The sequence below is a fragment of the Alosa sapidissima genome, chromosome 8 (genome assembly GCF_018492685.1).
Source record: "Alosa sapidissima isolate fAloSap1 chromosome 8, fAloSap1.pri, whole genome shotgun sequence".
NCBI lineage: Eukaryota > Metazoa > Chordata > Actinopteri > Clupeiformes > Clupeidae > Alosa > Alosa sapidissima.
Genome location: NC_055964.1, coordinates 507,571 through 519,970, shown reverse-complemented (window position 1 = coordinate 519,970; position 12,400 = coordinate 507,571). Strand labels below are relative to the sequence as shown.

The 12,400-nt window shown below is 42.6% G+C and overlaps 1 protein-coding gene across 6 annotated transcripts in view; it reads left to right on the top strand.

Moving 5' to 3' along the window:
* Positions 1 to 12,400, top strand: part of LOC121715455 (WSC domain-containing protein 2-like) — a 189,310-nt gene that overhangs the window by 48,000 nt on the left and 128,910 nt on the right. The window contains exon 1 of one of the 6 annotated variants that reach the window (XM_042101219.1): positions 6,308 to 6,329. The exons of the other annotated variants lie outside the window; for them this stretch is intronic. The gene's annotated coding sequence lies outside the window, so the exon portion shown is untranslated. Of the gene's footprint in view, positions 1 to 6,307; positions 6,330 to 12,400 lie in introns of those variants that run through there. 6 annotated transcript variants of the gene reach the window in all.

Sequence of the window (12,400 nt, the reverse complement as noted above, 5' to 3'; positions counted from 1 at the left end):
ACGAGAGGCAGCAGGCCATCATTCTCTCTGGTTTGGAGCAGGTAGGCTAACTTAAGCATATCATGTCAACAGTATGCAATGCAACCCAATGTAGGCCCATGAAATAACCAGTGAATTGATATAGCCTACGTCTGTAGGTGTAGGTTAGGCTATAATGTTAATGCAGGCAATTTATCTACCCTTGCAATTTGTCACTACATGTTAGATTACTGCAGTGGTTCTCAAACAAATATTATTTTGGTTCCACGTTACATTTCCCGTCTCGGTCCGCGTCACCTGATGATGTTTTAATTCATACGTCGGTCTGTTTATGACTCCTATGTTCGTGTGTGGCTATTTTATTTTGAATCTATGATCTTCCTAGTCAAAGAAGAAAGGCACTATTAAAAATAAAGCAAATTTCCTCCTGTTCATCGCGCCCCACCCGTCATGTCTCTATTCTCCACTAGTGGGGCCCGCCCCACACTTTGAGAACCACTGGATTACTGTAGGCCTATGCTACTATATTCCTTCAATTCACTAAGACTGCACATGTGCCTGATCACTGTAAATGTTACATTTTGAAGGATGATGGGCATCAAGTAGGCCACCAAGTGCTTTACAGACCACGCACACATGGCTTATTCATTCTCCCAACCAAAGCCTACTCATGTACTTAATGATCTTAACTTGACAGCTCTACATGACGGCTAGCCTGCTACGCTATGATAAATGAGGGGATAAGAGAACATATCCTAAACTTCCCACGCCAACCGAACCACTACTCACGGATGAAGGGAGATGTGGAGAGGGAGTACCTGAGCCCTGATTTGAACCTGCTCCGCATGTACCGCCTGTACAAGAAAACCAATCCAACATCCACTGCAAAATTCTGGCTCTATAGGGATATTTTCAAGTAGCAGAACCTCAGTTTTGGGCAGCCAAGAGGTAACACTTGTGCAAAATGTGACGCCCTGTTCTCAAAATTAGCAGCCGCTACAACAGATGGAGAAAGGTTAAAGATTGCAGCCGAGAGTGAGCTTCACCACCGGAAAGCTGAAAAAGCATACACCCAGTTGCAGGCTGACACAGAGTGGGCCAAAGCCAATGATGACTGCCATGTCATTTGTATCGACATGCAGGGGGTAGTGTACACGCCAAACCTGACACACTCCAACGTGTACTATCAAAGACAGCTGGCCAACTACAACCTGTGTATCCAGGAGATGGGCACTGACGATCCTCCTACAATGTGCCTCTGGCATGAGGGCATCGCTCACAGAGGTTCCATCGAGGTGGCAAGCTGTCTTTTGTAGTGGGCAGAACAACAACTGGCGAGTCCTAAACCTCATGGCCCTGCTCGTATCTAGAGGGTACTTCAGTCAGATAGAGCAGAAGTTCATAGTGTCTGGTCACTCCTTCCTTCCCTGTGGCCATTCCTTTGCCACGCTGGAGAAGAGGCGTAAGGTGTCTACTCTCTACAACCCCAGCGATGTCGCCGAGATGATCCGTGGAGCCAGGCAGCAGCATCCATTCAAAGTGATTCAGATGAAATGTGCGGACTTCAGGCAGCTCCCTGATGCAACACTGAAGCGTCCATCTGGCTTCCTAATCACATCCATGATGTGTGGTTAAAAGTGACAGGTAAAAAACTAAAGAGTTGGGTTTCTGAGATTAAAAGTGTTGGGGACATGTAAGTGAAGGAATAATCTTTGTTGAATTTCTTGTTGAATCATGATTTCAGCTGCTGATCCATGGTGTGTCCACACAAAAGGGAGCCACAGCCTCTACGAGGGATGGAAGACCTGGCTGATCATCAAACAGAGGAAGAATCAACCACCTCGAGCTCCCATGTTCTCCACTACGTACGCTCGAGCTTACAAGGACCTTCTGCCCATCAAGAAAGAGAAGCACCGTGACCTCATGACAATGCTAGCCTACATGCCAGCAGAGGCTCAAGCATTTTATGAGACATAAGAATGTGAACAGTAGCATGGTATGTGTAGGCCATGTTCAGGGTAAGGTGGGGTATATTGTGTATATTTTGTAAAATTAATCATAATAGTAGTTGTATCTTGTATGCCTGTATTTTAATTTTGTTTATATATATATGTGTGTGTGTGTGTGTGTGTGTGTGTTTATTGTTTGTACTGTATTGTCTGTATTGTAAATAAATATTGTTTACTGTTCTTATTGGTGTTTATTATTGTTAGCAAAAAAAACAAAAATATCAACAACAAAAAAAGGTTCACTAGTGTTATTTCTCTGGTTACCGACCAATCATTTATCATCCATTTCGGGAAAGCAATGTTTCACTAATATGATCCTAATAACTGTAAGTCAAGTCAAGTCAGCTTTATTGTCAATTTCTTTACATGCACTGGTCATGCAAAGAATTGAAATTTCGTTTCTTACTTTCCCATGCAGACATAGACATACTTTTAATACAGACATAGACATACTTTACACATAGACATAGCCATAGACAATAAAAAATAAAAATATACAGACATACCACATACAGACATTAAAGTGCGAGACTAAAATATAGAATTTCAAAAAATAGAAATATAGAATATATATCAAAAAATAGAGGTAGTTGTGTTGTATATTTACATAGTCCTAGCGTAACCTTCTGACAGAGTAGTAGTAGCAGCAGCATTGTGGCAGAGTGATCAATAACATTGATAACATTTACATGAAGTTTAAACTTGTGCTTGTGTGTACTGTATATTATTTATATATATATATATATATATATATATATATATATATATGTGTGTGTATATATGTGTATGTGTATATATATATATATATATATATATATATATATATATATACACACACACATATACATATTAAATATGTGTATATATATATATGTAAGCTGTAACTATAACACCTGCAAACTATAACTTTATGGCAGGCTAAAATAACACTAAGTTGGACACAGAGTCTACTCATAGCATTATTATGACCGCCGCTAGCGAAGCGGTCATATAGGGATTGTCAAAGTTTTTTTTTTTTTTTTTTTCCCCCGTCATCTACTTCCTGAATTTTTGGTCAAAGATACCTGGGACACCGAACCACCGGGGCACATGAAAATTGGTCGTTTCGTCCCCGGGGGCCACTACCACACCCCACCCCCGTGCTGGGCCCCCCGAACTGCAAAAAAAGCAGTTTTTCCTAAATAACTACCTGAACCGTGGCACTGAGGATGAAGAATCTTTTATGGTATGTTGGTCTCAAGGGCCCACATCAACCTGGCCCATAATCACTCATTTGTGATTTGCACCCCCCCGGTAAAAAATGAAAATGCAATATTATTCTGCTTTAATCGCCCCTATCTTCAGTTAAGATGTTCAGAACTGCACCAAATTTTATGTGTATGATTGACCTGGCATTCTCTGGGGGTATGCCAAGTTTCGTAGAATTTCATCCATGGGGGGGTCTCAAAAAAAATTAGGTTATGTGTACATTTAGTGACTGTACACTCATTGGCCTGTAGATGGCAGTGCACACATATACACATGCACACACACACAGGCATCCACATACTATCGGTATTAGAACGGCCGATACATAATTACAAATTCAGTAGGATTAAAAGAAAGCCAAAATAAATATTCATCATCATGGCTGCATTTCCAGTAATGGCGATAAGTAGTCGTTTGTCCACTAGATGGCGCATCGTTGCAGTGAGACTTAATTTTGTTGGAAGTTAAAAGTGGGTTGGAAAAACAATGGACGCTTCCTACAAGGACTGTAGTTTACCGCAGAGAACGTCTAATAAGAATAGGACGATGTTCACATGAAATGTAATTCCCATTTCTTCTTGAAGATAGATAGATAGATAGATAGAGAGATACTTTATTGATCCTCAAGGGGGAAATTCAACGGGTCTCAGTAGCATACAGACATAACACACAACATGCACTTACAGCAGAAATGGTAAACATAAGTATAAGTATAAACATATAACTAAACTCCACTGTACAATAAGACAGTAGAAGATAAGACGGATAAGAAAACTAACAAAACTAAATACTAAATACACTATATACGCTTGTAGTGACAGGGCCAGGACTGGTGAGGTGCTAAAGGGAGTGAGTGTCATGGTGAAGGTGCAAACAGTAGTCCAACCATAGTCCTTAGTTATGTGTGCCTGGCAAGGTGCTCAAGAGAGTGAGTGTCATGGTGAAGGTGCAAAAAGTAGTCCAACATTAGTCCAACAGTGCAAGAGTAAGGTCTAGAGACCAGCATAAATAATATAGACAAATAGGAGAGTAAAGTGTAATGTAGACAAGGTAAAATAAAAAACTATTTCAGTGCAAGAACAGGTTGAGGTAATATGGTTATTATAGCCATTCATTCATTCAGTATTGTATCAGAAGCCTGACCGCAGCCATTGATCATTGATCATGTGTGCTAATATAGCATGAAAAACAAAAAATATAGCATGAAAAATAGTGTAGCAGTAAAACAGTAGTGAAAACATTAGGCTGTGTACAATAGTAAAACAGTAGTAAGCAGTAGTGGGCAGTCAGTACTCAAAAAACATGGACATGGAGAGGGTGGAGAGGCAGAGAAGTCTATCTCTCCTCTTCCCTTAAGTGAGGCATTGAACAGTTCAATGGCCCTAGGAACAAATGACTTCCTCAGCCTTTCAGTTGTGCATGGCAGTGAGCGAAGTCTCCAGCTGATCAAGCTCTTTTGGTTTTTGATAGTGCTGTAGAGCGGATGACATTCATTGTCCAAGATGTTGATCAGTTTGTTTAGGGTCCTTTTGTCATTGAAGTGATGCACTCCAGTTCAGCTCCCACTACAGAGCCAGCCTTCCTTACCAGCCTGTCAAGTCGCCCAGCATCCTTCTTCTTTGTGCTTCCTCCCCAGCATACCACTGCATAGAAGAGGGCACCCATCTGCAAGAGCTTGTCTCCCAGTCTTAGGGGTTGGATGGTGTTAAAAGCACTTGAGAAATCAAAGAACATGATTCTCACAGCACTTTTCCCCTTGTCTAGGTGAGAATGTGTCCTGTGTAGAAGTTGCTCCTGCAAAGCTCCTGCAAAGCAACTACGATCCAAAGAGAGAGACAGGCCATTCAAACGCCTAAGAAGATCGGTTAGCTACCTCGTTATCATACTCCTGCTGGCTGGCGATGTCCACCAAAACCCAGGGCCCAACTCCAGCTGTAACGTTAATGGTGATCCATGGCGCGCTATTGCGTCCATCAAACAAGGTACTGTTGATCCGACTAACTTCGAGTTGCCCCAGCGAAGTGACAATAATCCATCTTCCTCGAAACCTGTCACACTGACAAATGTGACTGGAGTGCTCCCGGTGTGTAGTAAAATTCCCAATCACAAACAACGCAACTTTCCGCTTCTTCAAACAACCAACCATGCGAAAGTTCTATGGGACCCGCGCGCAAAGCCTAAGGGACTACTCGGGGGCATTTAAACATCCGAAGTGTCGCTTCCAAAACGGAGCAACTCGAAAAACTGCTCATGGACTCAAATCTAGATTTTCTTTATTTGTCCGAATCATGGCTCACTCAGCTTAATCTTGAGTTCCCCCTGTACTCGCCTCAGCTCTGCCATGTCCCCCTCCTTAAACGCCATCTTTTTCCTATTGAGAAGGGTCTTGACATTACTGGTTATCTAAGGCTTGTTATTTGGATAGCAGCGTACAGTCCTTGTGGGAACAACAATGTCCATACAGAAGTTCAGATAGTCAGTAGTGCAATGTGTGACCTCCTCTAAGTCCTCTCCATTCAGTAGCACACTCCAGTCAGTGGACTCCAAAGCAGTCTCTCAAAGCCTCATCCGCTTCCGGTGTCCACTTCCTGAAGGTGCGCGTGGCAACTGGTAGCCTCTGAACTTTTGGCTTGTACATTGGCTGCAAATGAATGAGGTTATGGTCTGACTTCCCCAGTGGGGGAAGGGGGTGGCACTGTATGCATCACTCACGTTTGCATACATGAGATCTATTGTCTTGTTTTTCCTAGTTGGGCAGTCAACAAACTGGTAAAAGTTTGTGAGGGTGGAATCCAGTGTAATGCGGTTGAAGTCACCAGAGATCGCAAAGAAGGCATCACTGTGCTGAGTTTGGAGCCTAGCGACTGTAGAGTGAATGACGTCACACGCTGTGTCCGGGAGGGCTTGAGGCGGCACGTAGACACAAACAACAATGGCGTGCGAGAACTCCCTCGGCATGTAGTATGGTCGTAGACTGACCGCTAGTAACTCCACATCCTTACAGCATACAGTCTCCTTCACTGTAACATGTCCGGGATTGAAGCCGAAATAAATCTGAGGATGTTTATCGGACATGCTTGGTTTTTACTGCAGGTACGTTAATTTTATAATATCAATAAGGACCTAGGTAATGTTACCGTTAGCGTTGGTTGAGTGATGGAGCCCAATTTGATTAATTGCATTTGTAGAAAACTATAAATGCGGTTATACCAAGCAAATTGATAGCAGCACTGTAATTGTATCTGTCGACTGTCATTTGTTGCACGTGCTACAAAATCATTCTGTGCAATGGAAGATTTACCAACGTTACACCGGTCTGATACAGTTTTGCCTGATACATGCGTGAGACTGAGACGCCTGTTTATTTTGTTTTAAGTGCGTGCAGGGTGTGAGGGGAATCGATGTGCTTTGATTCCAGCTTGGTAGTTGTAGTCTGTGAAATTAAAAAGCACGTGTGTGTGAAGTATCCAAACAATGACACCTTCATTTCATTATGGCTGCTTTAGCAACACACCTTAAGCTACTGTGTGGGTCCCATTTAGAAGTGGCTACTTCATTCGCGCTTTCTCTGACTCATGGAGCTGCGTGAATTTTATTACAACTTTTCGCCACGATATGGCAGTTTAAGTCCGCTTGATACTGTAAGGCGTGCCATTGGTTTCCAAAGGAGATTTTATTTGTGTCGCCAGCATAGCCTATTGACAATTTATGTTGTAAATAGGCCTACCTTATAATCCTACCTGTAGCTTAGGGAAGCTAACAGCTTGCTATTAGGATCTAGTTTGTTAGTTACAGTTTTGTCATAATGCATTGTAATGATGCATTTTTGCATTTAGAATAGCCAGAGCGTGGATATCTCAATCGGAAAATTAAACAATATCGGGTGCCTATGGACTAGGCTGGGTGAACCCAGCCTGATCTGCCCGCTATTTATTTTTTGATTTCTTAAAAGATTGAGCTTGGTCTGGTGAAAGCCAGACTAGCCATGGACCTCAATTACACAATGCAAGGGAACATGAATCAGCCTATATTTGCACGAACAATAACGGACAACAGCTCTTCAACTTTGGCCCCTTAAAATGGGTATGAACAGTCTAGCAACGTATTTCATCAAGGCCCATTTGGACATGTCAGTTATTTGCACCACTGGTTAGATGTAAAACAGCATTTCGTTTCAGACTACTGTTACTTAATTTGTGCATTAACAATAACGTTTCAGACTACTGTTACTTAATTTGTGCATTGACAATAAAGTATTACATGAACTAAAGATGACTAAAATCTTATGTAGAAGAAGAAACATTCACAAAAAATCCATCCCTCCAAAATGACCTTTGTTTTTGATAGCTGTTGAAAACGGCATGGAACTGACCGAGATGTTTTTGTTTATAAATAAATAAATAAATAAACAAATAAATAAGTAAATAAATAACATTATGCTGATACCTTTTCCCAAATACAATGTAGCCTACAGGTGTAAGTGACCTTTCATCAATCCAGTTGCAATGGATGAACTGTGATGAACTGCCCTACTTGTGATTGTTAAGCAATTTTAAAGGTTTTATAACAATGCTACATCTTCTTTGGCTATTCTACAATCTATTCACCTTTTCAGCACCATAGGCTACTTTCTGTGCAGTCGCACACACACACTCAGGCATGCCAAACAAGCATACACAAAAGTTTCAAGAGTGGGGGATGGAGTAAAATATGGAGACAAATTGAAGTGTGATTAATTTTCGCGGAACGGATGTACAGGACTGAGTGGCGGTCATATTTTGTACCACTATGCGGTACATCTAGTTTGAAAACAAAGGCTATTAAAACACACACACACCCACTAGGGTGACCACCTCCAAACCAGCAAGGACGAGGTTGTGCACAAAACTCTATAGGCTACTATTATTATGCATGTTTTAAGTCTGACTGAATAAAATGAGTCCTGTAATTATTTCCTATGTTGAGCATTTACACGCTTTTAGCCTACAATCTCCCCAGATACTATTAAAGCGATGGTTCGGAGTAATTTCACCCTAGGGTCCTTTGCACCATGACCCCGAGCCAAACACCCTCCCAGAGCCTGTTTTCCCTGGGTCAAACCCTGGTCGAGTAGCGCTGTCAGAAACTAATACGTTTCTGCAGTCGTAATGGTACCAACTTTTATCTCGTAATTACCCCACTAATAATGCCCTGAATGGTACGAAACTTCTACAGTAGTACAACTATGTTCTTTACTCCTAAAACGAGGCATTGAAAAGTTTGTAAATACACCAGGAGTTTATTTAAATAACATTTGCCTGCTACTATCTGCTACTATACCCCTGCGTCGACGTTACTTCCGTGATTTGGGAAAAGCCCGTAAAAGTCCTGGCAGGAAGTATGCATACGGATGTAGATCCAGGAATGCACTAATATTTTGTTCGTAGTACCAGTTTGCAACAATTATTAGTTAACACTAAGTTGTAAACACTTCGGAAAAAGAATATTAAAAACTGGATATACCAAAAAACGTTGATGTAATCGCTTCCTGCCAGGACTTTTACGGGCTTTTCCCAAATCACAGAAGTAACGTCGACACAGCGGTATTCTAGTGTCTTGTGCGTGCATGTGTAGCCTACGTATGTGTACCTGCCTGTACTGCGTCAAGATTGACAACAATTTCGACCAATCACTTCAGATGTCAAAAAGTTGAGTGCGTTCTAAGGCCGACCACTCGTTGATTTGTTGTGGATAACTTATTTAATTTTTTCTCCTCTCCGCGTCGACGACAATCGAATAGCGCAATGAAAAATGCAGATGGCTTCTTTACTACTGATGCATGTTGCAGAGAAACGCTCAAATGCATGTCAATCGAAAGCGGAGGAGCAGGTGGTCACCCCTCCACACACACACAACAGCCCTCCCTGCATGAAACGTCCCTCTTCATTCTGCTAACATTTACAGTAGCTATTCTGACCTCTTCCTCAATTTGTCCCTGCTGGGTAACGTCTCTCCTCCTCCTCCTCTGTAGCGTCTCTCTCCACCTCCTCCGAATCCACCTTTACTTCTCCTTCCTCTGTGTCACTACACTGCACATCAAAGCTGTGTTCCACACCTTCAGCCTGTGCACTCGATGTCGATGGCCCTGCACTTGCTGTAACAGTCGACCTTGGGGTGAACATTTCAGTGATTTTGACACATTTTGCTGCGTCCACTTGTAGGCTTTTTAGCCTTTTGTCTCGCAGCTTCTGTGCGCCGCCCTTGCGCTTTTGTGGTTTATTATCCATTTTCACAATTTCACACACAGACGGAAACTCACTTCTCTCCGCGCTCAGACAGCTCAAATGGCAACATTTGATAACCCTGGGAGGGGAGGGGGAGGGCTGAGAGATGTCATTGGACAAGCCCAATGTCCGTCAAGAAAATCAACCAATGGGCCGCGTTTCGTGTCTCAAATGCCTTCACCATAATTTTAAAAATTATTATTAAATTATGACAGCCCCGGCCCAAAAATGTGCGTCGGCCCACCGGGCCCAGTATGCCCGATGGCCAGTCCATGCCTGATCCACGTAGAAACGGACAGTCTTGTAGAGAAGTTCTTTCTTCTGCCAAGCTCTGCGGATCACCTCCTCTTTGACTTTGAAACTCGCGAACTTCACTATGATAGACCGGGGTTTTGCCTCAGGGTCGGTGGGCTTAGCAGCGAGTGCTCTGTGTGCTCTCTCAGTTCTGAGGTCCATACCTCAAGTTCGGTTTATTGTCATATGTATAGTAAGCCTACAATACAATGAAATGCATTTTGCTCCATCACTCACATGCAGTATGTAGGATTCTCTGGTTGTTGCGTTGTGTTTTAGTTCTAATGGTTGTATTGAAGATGGTCAATAAAGCTTGACGGCGGGATCAGGATCGGCGATTAGATGATGATTTATTGTAGATGGTACAATAATGAATAACAGAACACATTCTCGAACAGTAAAACTGTGCAGAGTCTAACAGTTGTGGTTGTTGTTAGAAGCGGCTGCTGAGCCTTCCGACAGAAGATGCTCCTTGGTCGCTTCCTCGATCCGTCTCAGAGTCAAAACCTAAGACAAAGCCTGTTATACTAAAACATACAAACGACAATCATGCCAACGTGGCAGGTGCCAACCAGTGTACAAAACCCGGCTCTGGCCGGATGGATACCAGCCCTGAATGGCCCATGTTATGTCTGATGTTCCCAAACATCGGCCTGTCTGACCTTCCTGCTGGTGCACAGGCCTAAGACACAGTTATGTTATGTACAATAGTATGGACCTCTCCCCATTGTATACTACACACAGAAGTAACATATGAACACATCAGAATACAGTAAGAATACCCCAGACAAAAAACAGACATAAAGTGCATAGTGCAAGACAGAAAGTGCATCAGCTATTCAACAATTTGACCGCCTGTGGAAAAAAACTATTACTGAGACGGGTGGTGCTAGATTTAATGCTCCGGTAACGCCTCCCGGATGGTAGGGGAGAGAACAGAGCATGAGCGGGATGATTGGGGTCTTTAATTGGGGGCAGCCGTGGCCCACTGGTTAGCACTCTGGACTTGTAACCGGAGGGTTGCCGGTTTGAGTCCCGACCAGTGGGCCGCGGCTGAAGTGCCCTTGAGCAAGGCACCTAACCCCTCACTGCTCCCCGAGCGCCGCTGTTGTAGCAGGCAGCTCACTGCACCGGGATTAGTGTGTGCTTCACCTCACTATGTGTTCACTGGGTGCTGTTTGTGTTTCACTAATTCACCGATTGGGTTAAATGCAGAGACCAAATACTTATACTTATATACTTTAATAATGCAATCAGCTTTTCTCTTGCAGCGGGAAGTGTAAATGTCTTGGTGATCAGGTACGTTTTTGTCAATAATTCTGGCTGCTGACTTGACAACTCTTTGCAATTGTTTGCGGTCATGGGAGGTTGTGCTCCCGTACCACAATGTGATGCAAAAAGAAAGAACGCTCTCAATGGTGCATCGGTAGAAATTCTCAAGTGCTCTGGTACTTAGGCCAAACTTTTTAAGACGTCTCAGAAAATAAAGGCGTTGTTGTGCCTTCTTGAGGGTGCACTTGGTGTTTAATGACCATGTTAAAGTGTCTGAGATGTTAACGCCTAGAAATCTGAAGCTATCAACAATCTCTACAGATGCTCCGTTGATGGTAATAGGAGTGTGATCTACTCTGGCCTTCCTAAAGTCAGCAATGATTTCCTTAGTCTTATTGACATTAAGAAAGATGTTGTTATTATGGCACCACAGAGTAAGGTTCGCTACTTCCTTTCTGTAGGCCGTCTCGTCATTGTTGCTTATGAGGCCAACCAGAGTAGTGTCATCTGCAAACTTTATGATGGAATTTGAGTTGTGGATAGCTACACAGTCATGTGTAAACAGGCTGTAAAGTAAAGGGCTGAGACAGCAGCCCTGGGGGGCCCCGGTCCTGAGCACTAAGGTGGATGAGAGTGCTTTGCCTATCCTTACAGCTTTGGGGTCTGCCCGTCAGAAAATCAAATAGCCAATTACAGATAGTGTTGCCCAGACCAAGGCCTTTAAGCTTCAGCACTAGCTTGGATGGGACAATAGTGTTGAATGCAGATCTATAATCAATGAACAACATTCTGACATAGACAGCGGATCGAGGGTAACAGGGATGTTACGTTGAATGAATGAGAACCAGTTTTTCCAAGCATTTCATAATCACAGATGTCAAAGCAACAGGTCAAAGTCAAAGTCAAAGTCAGCTTTATTGTCAATTTCTTCACATGTTCCAGACATACAAAGAGATCGAAATTACGTTTCTCACTATCCCACGGTGAAGACAAGACATATTTTACCAATTTAAGTCCACAGACAAACATAACATTCAAGTAAACAAAAAAGTAAGTAAATAAGTAAATAAGAGGGCACATATAATAATGAAAAAATAAGAGCAGCAAAATTTGGTTGAAATTGTGCATAGACAGTCAATAAAATACTAGTGCAAAGTCAGGCCAATAAAAGGTCGATAATCGTTTAAACAAGAGACAGGTGTTTTCTTAGGTACAGGTATAATGATGGTTTCCTTGAAACAGCGGGGGACCACACACATAGACAAAGACAGATTAAATATGTCCGTGAAGACCGGGGCTAATTGGGCATAACATGATTTAAGGACACGGGATGGA